Raw genomic sequence first — 11,071 nt, forward strand, 5'->3', positions numbered from 1 at the left:
AATGGATAATCTCCCACATTTCTGGCTAGAGTTTGAATCGATATAATCTTTATTCTGGATAATTTGAAAATACATATCAAGTTTCTAAATTCTGTAGATTTAATGTACAAGGTAACGATAATTAATAATGTATTATATACTTGAAATTGCTAAGGGAGTAGATTTTAAATGCATTTACCACAAAAAAATAGTAACTATATGAGGTGATGAATATGTTAATTGTGATAATCACTTCATAATACATATACCAAAACATTACATTGGGCTGGACACAATGGCTCATGCCTGTAATCCCAGCACTTTGGGCAACTGAGGCAAGTGGATGGCTTGAGCTCAGGAGTTTGAGACCAGCCTGGGCAACATGGTGAAACCCTTCTCTACAAAAAAATTAAAAAATAAGCCAGGCATGGTGGCTATGCCTGTAGTCTCAGCTACATGGGAGGCTGAGATGGGAGGATCGCTTGAGTTCAGGAGGCAGAGATCAAGTGAGTCAAGATTGCGCCACTGCACACCAGCCTGGGTGACAGAGGGAGACCCTGTCTCAAAAACAAAACCTAAAAAACAAAAAACACATCACACTGTGCAACTTACATGTATACAATTTTTATGCGTAGAATATATAAAGTTTCTAAAATATGCACACAACTTACCAACAATTCTACTTCCAAGAAACTTGAATTTTTGAAATAATTATTTCCTGAAGAAATATTTTTGAGCACCTATATATTCTAATGACTGTTGCCAGGTATTAGGGAAACAAAAAAACTAGACATTGCTTCTTGCCTTCATGTACCTTACAGTTTCGTGGGAGAAACTGAATATATAAACAAGTTTAAAATCAAGTTTAAAAATTATATTAAGTAGTGAAGACAGCATATACTTTACCTAGGTTAATAGGAGCTGAAGGGGTTTGTAAGAGAGAGCTTCTAATAGAGAAAGCAAAAAAGAGGCACATTAGGAGGCAAATGCCATGTTCTAGAAACTGTAAGAAAACTGCTGTGGCTGGAGGGAAGGCCAAGTAAGGAAAGCATGCATGAGATATGCTTGAAGAAGCAGACAGGAGCCTGATGATGTAGCGACTTACACATTCTACCAAGAATTGTTATTTTGTTTTAAATGCCACATAAAAACATTGAAGAGTTTTAAGTTTCCTCTGTCCTCTGTGTTTACAATGATTGTAGGAACAAGGAGGAAGTGTATTAATGCCTATGCTGCAAAGCAAATGAACACAAACAGAGCATCTTAAAACAACCCAATTTTATTCTGTTTCTGTGGGTCAAGGATCATGGTACTGGTGAAATGGGTCTTCTGATCTGGATCTCGCCAGGCTGGAATCAATGTCAGCTGCACCTTCAACTAAAGCAGAGATGGATGTAGCAGGCCATCAGTATATTGACAATGTCTGAAATCTTTTGTGAGGGTTAGGGAAATGCCCAAAGTAAAAGGATTGAATTGGACGGGATCAATGAAAGATTAGAAAAGGAATCAAATGAGTATAAGAGTTGACCAAGATGGCCTATGTCGCCCTCAGCTTGACTAAATTTCAGATAGGCTTCTTCTCTGGGACCTGTTTTCTTAGAGCATTTATTTAAAAAAATAAACTCGCAATTGTAAATTCTTTCCCTGCTCCTCTAAGATATAAATCTTTCTTTCTAAAAGCAAATCTTTCTAAAAGCGTCCTGCCAGTTTTACAATCCAGGACTGCTTTCTCAAGGACCTGGGAGCCATCCTTCTGAAATGCAATCACCTAAGAAGATAGTGCCCCTATCTTCCAGTCTCTGTGGGAGGATAGAAGACTACATTCAGCTCCAAGCTGTAAAACTACCTTCTGTCATGAAGACCTGAGAAAATTTACTTTTCCTTTCGGTAAGGCCAATTAGCAAGCACAGATGACCTAAGCTTTGCCCCACCCCAGGTCTTTGTCTCTCAAAAATCCTCCCATCTTTTGTTTTAGTGAAGTTGAGTTCAGAGAATGTGTTCATCTCTCTTTTATTACAGTAGCATTGAACAAAGTCTTCCTTGCTGGTTTAGCTTGCTTTGATGCAATTTTTTGCTTTGACAGAACAAAAGAATAGATTTTTTTTCAGGCAAAGTTTAGCATGTGTAGTAGCCAAAGGAACAAAGACATGAAGCATCCTGAGATAGTGTAGTCTCCATGTTCCCAAATATCTCAGACTAAAAAGTGTTTTATTGTAAGTGAAGGCTGCAATGTCTTATTCTGGTAACCCCTGTTTAATCACAGGCTACAGAACTATTTTTGTCCCACTCTTCTTTCTATTATTGTTTATGGCAAAAGATACATATATATACACATATATATGTATATATATATGTGTATATATACGTATATATGTATATATGTGTGTATATATATGTATATATGTATATATGTGTGTATATATATATGGCAGAGTTTTTTTTAGATATTGTTTTGGTCTTTTTTTTTTTTACTAAAAGAAACATCTAGAGAACGCAAATAAGTCTGGGATAGAAGGATATTGGTTTTTTTGTGTGTGGATGATTTTACAATTCTTCACTTAACCTCTATAACAAGATGCCAAGGGTGTCTGTATGTGTGTGTGTTTATTAATTCAATAAAGTTAGTTCCAGAATACATCAGTAAGTTAGTACATACTCAGAATAATTTCAAAAAAGTATACAATTCAAATCAATAATCATATGATTATTCACAAACATTCAGAAATATTTGAGTGCCTCTGAATCTTCAAGTTTTAAATTAAATATTATTCTGTCTTCTATTTATTATTATAGATCTTTTCTTCACTCTTTTCCCTACATTTTACCCCAGGAGTATGGGCCAAATGGACCTCAACAATGAGTGGCATTGATCTCTGACTTTGATTGGATTCAGCAAATGAGGTGCGCTTAGCAGAGATCTGATGGAGGCAGAATAGTGAAGTTCTCCCAGCTCCTTTACTGAAGAGTTGCTTCAAGCTGGCTGAGTCTCTCAGACAAACATCACAGCTTTTATAAGATCCCTCTCACTTAGCTTTCTCCACACAGCACTCCCACTTTTTCTTGCCTCCAAACCAATATTCTCCTTCCCCTTTCAGCCTAGGGATAATGATGTTACTAGCCTCAAGGTAACCTTTGTGATTTCCCTATACTCTGCTCAGACATCTATAAGTAGCTCTCTTATTAAACTCTTCTTAAATTACACAAATAGAGCATTTTCCTGCAAAGCCAGTGAATGATGCACTTATCATATTTAGGGATCTGAGGATGTTATTATGTCATAAACTTTGAAGTCATTGGTATATGATTTAAATTATAACTCCCAGATAAGAACGTACAGTTACCAATACACTTTGTCTAAGTGTTTTAGATTAATAGTATTTCTTTCAGATTAAATCAGAATTTAGCTAGAGAAATTAAGGAGGTGAAAAGGAAGTTTATGTCAGTTCTTTTTAATGCACCATATGGGAAAATCAAATTGAGTATTAGTTCTATTACATCAATGTAATAGATGTAGCCTTTTATTAGGCTACATTACAGGAGTCAGACGGCGGGAGCTTAGTGACAACAGTCAATCATCTCCCTTTCCTAACCTAATCCTGCTTCAACAATCCAGGAAGTCTCTTTTAGGATGGATATTGCTTAGCAATGGAGACAAATGTAGTACATTCATTTGGGCCATGCCATAGTTGCCACTGGGCCCTCAGGTTAGTCTTTTTTACAAAGAATATGAGTTATGTGAACAAAGAAGGATACACACCAAGTAGTCCTGGATTGTGACCAGAATTCAACTGCTTACAGAGTAATTTTTTTTTTTTTTTGAAACAGAGTTTTGCTGTGTTGCCCAGGCTGGATTGCAGTGGGACGATCTCAGCTCACTGCAACTTCTGCTTCCCAGGTTCAAGAGATTCTCCTGCCTCAGCTCCCAAGTAACTGGGATTACAGGTGCAAGCCACCACTCCCAGCTAATTTTTAGTAGGGACAGGGTTTCACTATGTTGGCCAGGCTGGTCACGAACTCCTAACCACAAGTAATCCACCCACCTCAGCCTCCCAAACTGCTGGAATTACAGGCGTGAGCCACCACGCCTGGCCACAGAGTAGTTTTTTTACCTAGGTAGGTTCTGCTCCTCCTCAGTTCAAACCACCAAGTTATGACATTAGAATCAGAACCTACTTCTAATCCAAAAAAAAAAAAAAAAAAAATACCAACACAAAGGACTAAAACATTCTTGTATGCAGCAACTAATAATCAATATAAGGTCTTAACATTTCTATTTTTATCTAAAGACTTACAATCCCTATACAGATTTAACATTTTTTCTCTTTTCCATTTCTCCTGAGAAAATTAAAGAGAATTTAACAAAATCCCATATGTAGATTTAAAGCTCAACATATATAAAACCACTCAAGTGGTTTTGTCAACAAAACGGACATATAATAAAACATTAAATTACTCCTCCAGATTATCTCTAAATCTAAAACATTATCTCTCCTGGTTGAGAGACTATCAGACTTAATCAAACCTATTAACGAAAATTTTCATACCTGTTTGGGTAACTTATTGAACTCCTCCTAACTTCAGTTTCTCCTTAGACAAATGATATATGGACAGGCTCAAATATTTCATGTATAGCAATTTGAAAGAACCTTTTGGATGAAAATTTCTGTTTAGTCCAACACTACTTTTTAAAACTTTTTATTTAACATTATATAGTTTTAAATAGAACATCGTTTTGACAGAAATTTGAAAAGTATAAGCTCTACTTTGAATTTTTCTAATTATATAGAAGCAGAAATGCTCAAGCAGAAAACTATTGAAAATGCAAATTCAGCAATTTGAAAGGATATTAAAAATTCTTTATTAAAAAAGAAGACCAAAGTTTTTAAACATGCTCAGAAAAAAAAAATGCTTAGAAAAAATCCCCCAGGGACAAATTATGAACTTGCTGAGAAAGAACTTTAAAAGTATATAGTTATCCCTTCTATTAATTCTGCTTTAGATTGTGGATGACTACAGATCATTTTCATAAATATATCTACCAGAAGTTTCTATAAAAACAATATTAGAGTTAGATTAGACTTATGAAAAATCCACTGCCCCATCCAGAATAAACCCACCTTCTGACTCCTCTGCCCTGCATAAGTCTTCACTGAAGAGAAGGCTAAAGGAGCCAGTCTTGGACTAGAATTTTTGCAATAGGATGGTAAAATCTGAGGTACAGCTGTGTTTTATGCAAATTACATGTGACCCCAAAACTTGAGTACCCTTTGACTATTTGCCCACAGAAACAGCACCCCTCAATTAACTTCCAGCATTTGCTTGCTTTAAATAGCCCCAACGTGTTAAGTAGGTTAAAAAATATCCACATCAACTCTTAGTGAAAATACACAGCCTCACATACACATAACAAAGGTAGCATTAGAGCAATTGAGAAAAAAATATACTCCTACCAAATGAAGGCATTTGAAATAATCCTTTGTTTAAGGGATTGAATGTACAATGGATTAAAGTTCTAGCTCAGCTGAACAACATAAGTCCTTATGTTGGGCATGCTCAGCTCTTCCTGAAAGGTCAAAGCTCTCCATGGACAATAGAGGCTACTGCACACACAAATGGAGCATAGCACATGACTCTGGAGATTCATTCTAAAAGTATGACTTGTCAGCTCTAGCATTACAAAGCATTAAAACCCAAACACTGTTCTCTGATGATAACATTGTTCCTAACTACTTGGCACCAGGAGTCACAATGAAAACCACTGACAGCAATAAAAGGCAGACTAAGGAAATAGGATCCCCACTTCTCTGAATTTCAACATGACATTACACTATATTGCATTCAGTGCACGGCTAGATCTTTTTAAGTGTGAAGCCCACAGGACTTGAGAGAAAGTTTTGATGATGCATTTGGAAAAACTGGAAAGCATCCTCACCTCAACTCTACATATAAGCTTTCTGCTTCAATCATACAAATAAGCAACTATACCACCACCCTTCTGGTTTGTGTTCTGTTGTTTTAAAAGAGTTATGTAAAACAAATTTTTCCAATGCCAGCCTCAGAATGAATGCCAAATCAATTAACAGAGATCAAATCACAACAAGCTCAACTCGCAGAGATTTCAAGTAGGCATTACTTGAAATCAAGTATTTTGATGCAGACTGAATATTAATGTTGCATCAAATAAGATAGAATAGAAATTTCTAAGTTTCCAAAAATGGGATTGAATCCAGATTGTGAAAATCAGAGAGTGTACACAGATCTGTATGGTGGATTAGTTCTACACATATATTTATGTGACTCTAAACATAAAAGCCTTCTCCTAATTCTGATGCTGAAAGTTTCTTTAATAAGAAGCAAAGGCATTACATAAGAGATGCAGTCTAACATGCAAATATCCTTCAGAGAAGAAAAACATTTGTAATAAGCTTATAAATGACATTTCTGTGGATTTTCCTTTTTTCAGAGCAGACTTTGATACTGAAAAGAAGGAAGAAAACATGCAGGCCCTAAAGATCCTTAAAAGAGGGAAAGAGGTGACACAAGGTAAAAAGGGGTAGAAGATCCTGCAAATAAACATAGCCTCATAGCTTACTGCACAATTTTTTCAAGGTTTTATTATACCATAGAAAATTACCCCAAAACATACTAACATACTGAGACCTCTAATATTTTATATATGTATATATATATTTTAAAATATTAAACCAACATACAAGTTTCCAGTATGTAACAATAAGAAACATAGATAATAAGGAAAACATAATTTTGCCAGACCAACTTAAGTTTTTTTTTAGAGAGCAATTTCTCAGTTTAAGCAGATCAGATATCTGCAAGAATATTAAGAGGCAGGATTAGCAATAACAAATAAATGCTTAACATATATATTCAACCAGACAAATATCAAATGATGTATACGTCATTTGATGTATACAAATACCAAAATGATGTATACCTGGTGGAACTTTAAAAAATGACAACATACTTACTGATTTTGTTAAAAAGTAGGCTTCTTTTTGTTAAAAAGAAGGCTCAAAGGATAGGGGCTCTCCCATGTGAGATAATTCAGATAAAGCTTGGAAAAGGAGAGAGTCCAAGATGAGCCTCAGGGACAATCCGTAGGTGACCAATGCTCTCCTCATCCGGTAATAAATGGATTCATCCATACACTAGTCATCATCTGCATAAATCTCCCAGATTGCTCATGTTCTTTTTTCCAATTATCTAAAGAAATATTTTAGAACTTTGGACAGTACTAAAAAAATAAATATCTATTAATGACCTACTATGTGTCAGGAACAGTACTAAGCACATCATATAAATTATTTAACAAATATTTGAGTGTGGTGGACAGAATAATGGCCCTCCCAAAGAAGTCCATGTCCTAATACTCAGAATCTGTGAATATGTTAGTGTATATGGCAAAGGAGTATTAGGGCTGCTAATCAGATAACCTTGATATGAGGGAATTATCCTCAATTATCCGGCTGGGCCAAATGTCCTTATAAGTAGGAAAGGGAGGCACAAGAGTGAGAGATTTGAAGATGCTATGGTGTTGGCTATTCTGTTGGCCTTGAAGGTGGATGAAGGAGCCATAAGCCAAGGAAAATACAGGTGGCCTCTAGAATCTAGAAAAGTAAATGAATTCTCCCATAGAACCTCCAGAAGCAATGCAGCCCTGCTGATACCTTGATTTTAGCCAAGATCCATTTCAGACCTCTGACCTTCAGAACTGTCACCTTCAGAACACAGCTGTGCTGTTTTAAGCCATGAAATTTGTGGTAATTTGGTAAAGCAGCAATAGGAAACCACACATGGACTCTTCCATTATTTCATTTAATCCTTATGAAATTCTATAAATGTATTATTATTGCTATTTTACAGATGAAGAAGCTGAGTTAGAGAGTTTAGTTAACTTGCCCAAATTTACCCAGCTAGTGGGTACCCAAGCCAGGTTTCAAAACTATTCTAATTCCAAGGTCTACCCATTTAATTACTATAATTCTTCTCTCATGGGTTGATATTACCATACACTTAACATTACAACTCCCCACCATGTATTTATTCCAAGAAACATCACTGGGGCCTTATTCTGTACCTGCACATGAAGCAGCTGGTGCAGACTGTGGCTCTTCCAACTCAGAATGAATGAGAATGTGGTATAAAACAGTAAAACGGTGATTTATCGGAGGAGCAAAACTAGGAGTTTTACACATATAGATATGAGCAATGAAGCAGGGAGGCATTTTGACGCTGCTGATGACAAGCAGATAGGCTGCTATATAGCACATCAGATGCCACGAATCACAAGAGAGCTTTCAGTAATGGTTCCCGCCAGTACAGCCCACTGACACCATTTTTCAGTGTTGACAGACTCAAATAAACATTCCCATTTCCAGTGACTCATTGGGCAGAGACAATTTGACATATGGACTGACCACTCCTGGATAGAGATCCCTCTACTAAAGAACATTAATGTATATTGCAGTTTTACTATTAACCATTTAAAGTACTATTGTTTTTCCTTCTGATTTATATTAGTTTTCATGGAAATAGCCATTGACTAAACCTCATGCTAAGTATGAATCCAAGATGTCCCTACTCCAAGTCTCAAGGTTTCACTATTTTCCAATCAATTCTCTATCACATAAGAGATTTGACAAGATTGCAACTTATGTTGTAATTCTGCAACCTGCACAATTAAATTTTGTGCCTGATTTTCAGTAAGCTATAAGAAACAAGAAATTTTTTAAGCAGCTCTCTGGTTCTCTGATAATGACTTTGGCTGGGAGCTTAAAGACCTGGGTTTGAATTTCTTCTGAGTGCTCCAGTGCGTTCAAAGAAAAGCATTCCATACCACAGTGCTTGTAGTCATCATCACTTCCATAATGGTCAGCACTACCAATGCACTTGATTATTAGGCACTTCCACACAATTAACAGCAGATGAAAATTTTATTAATCCTGATGACACTATATACCATATATTACTAATATCTCACTACACATTTGCACAAAACTCAGTACTGTATTCACGCTCAAGCATACAACCAATGCAATCCCCAAATCTCATCTTTGAAGGTCTGTTTCCTGAGACTACTCCTAATACCAGCTTTGTATTGGTTGGGAGACAGGAGAGAAAACCCATACCAGTTATTAACACAGAGAATATAACATAAAAAATTATTAAGGGTGTATTGGAAAACTGAAAAGACAAAAAGGAATATTAAGAAATCATTGAGATAGTCATACAAAGAGCAGCCATCACCTCCAGTAGCTGGGAATAAAAAGGGGGAAAGGTTGTAATGATAAAACTTAGATGCTTAGAGAAGGGACCCATGGAACTGAACTCAGATCTCTGAGGAAGGGGCAGTGTTCAGCTAGCTCTGGTGTCCCTGAGCAGTCATAATAAGGCTGATTACATGAGTGTTAGAAAAACTGCAGTCTGATATCCACAGCAGCTATGGAAGGAACTGACACTGCTTCTGAGATAAAGAAGCTTTGCTGGGGAAATGCTGGAGGGAGCAGGCATGAGTACCCCTACCTCCTCTATCTTTGCAAACTTCTAGTTGCCCCTATTGGCAAACCCTAACAGAGAACCAGCCTGCCTGCAAAGCAGAAAGGTGGGTTTGCAGTGTCTCAGCTCAAGCAAAGAAACACATGGTATACTGTTTAGCTCATTCATTCACTCACCAAACATTTTTAAATGCCTACTATATTCTGGGCACTGGTGACCACTGAACAAAATAACAAAGTCTCTGTTTTTGTGGTTGACATTTTGGTAGGGTGAGGCCAATAATACATAAATAGACAAATATTTAATATTTGAGGTGGTAAAAAAATGCTTTGAAGGAAAACAAATCAGTGATGGGGTGGAGAGAAATGGGTGCAGAAGCAGTAGAGATGGAGGCTGTGTAGATAAAGCATGAGCAGTGGAGCCACACTGCCAGCACCTGAATCCTATCTCTGCTTCTTACTAAACCTATGATCTCAGGCAAGTTACTTAGCCTCTCTGTACCTCAGTTACTTTATGTGTCAGATGGAGATAATGGTGACAAAAATATCAACTTCATGGAATTGCTGTAAAGATTAAATAAACATATCTATAAAGTGCTTAGAATAATATGTGGTGTATAATAAGTTCCATATTGTTAGAGTGATACCATATAATGACAAAGACTACAATGAGCCTAGATTGGGAGGAGGGAGAGTGTGGTTATGGTAAAAGAAGACATAAAAGTTATGGAAACGGTAATGAGGAACAAAGAAGACCTGAACTCCAGGCAAGTGATATGAGGGATATAAAAGAGAAACCAGCTAACCGTGAGAAGTCTGAGAGGGAGGCAAAGTCTTCAAAGGAGAGTCAGGTTTAAGCCACATTCAGAAAAGAGGCTGAGAATACTGCACTGTAGATGATAATGGATGCAATTTAGAGAAAGACATAGAAGTGTGAAAGAAGTATTTGCCACTTATTACCTTACTTTTACTAAAAGTAAAAATGCTATGATTAGAATGATAAGGCCGGGCACAGTGGCTCACACCTGTAATGCCACCACTTTGGGGGGCCGAGGCGGGCAGATCACCTGAGGTCGGGAGTTCGAGATCAGCCTGACCAACATGGAGAAACCCCGTCTCTACTGAAAATACAAAATTAGCTAGGCATGATGGCACATGCCTGTAATCCCAGCTACTCAGGAGGCTGAGGCAGGAGAATTGCTTGAACCTGGAAGGTGGAGGTTGCTGTGAGCCGAGATCACGCCACTGCACTCTAGCCTGGGCAACAAGAGCGAAACTCCATCTCAAAAAACAAACAAACAAACAAAAAAGAATGATAATAGTTTTCTGACGGTAAAAACACCAAAACATTTATTATGAGCAATAATATAATTTCTATAACACTGCCTAGTTTACAAAACGTTTTCACATCTACTGTGTTATTGCTCATAATAAAATTGTGAAACCGAGACAATATACATTCACAATGAGAGTGAAGACATGGGCAAACCTAGTATTAGTCCAATAATTCTCAAACATTTGACAGTTGCTAGGAGGGTGAACATATCTACTGAAAACTAAAATAAGGCTTTAGGGAAAAT

This window comes from Pongo pygmaeus, chromosome 15, assembly GCF_028885625.2.
Source record: "Pongo pygmaeus isolate AG05252 chromosome 15, NHGRI_mPonPyg2-v2.0_pri, whole genome shotgun sequence".
Classification (NCBI taxonomy): Eukaryota; Metazoa; Chordata; class Mammalia; order Primates; family Hominidae; genus Pongo; species Pongo pygmaeus.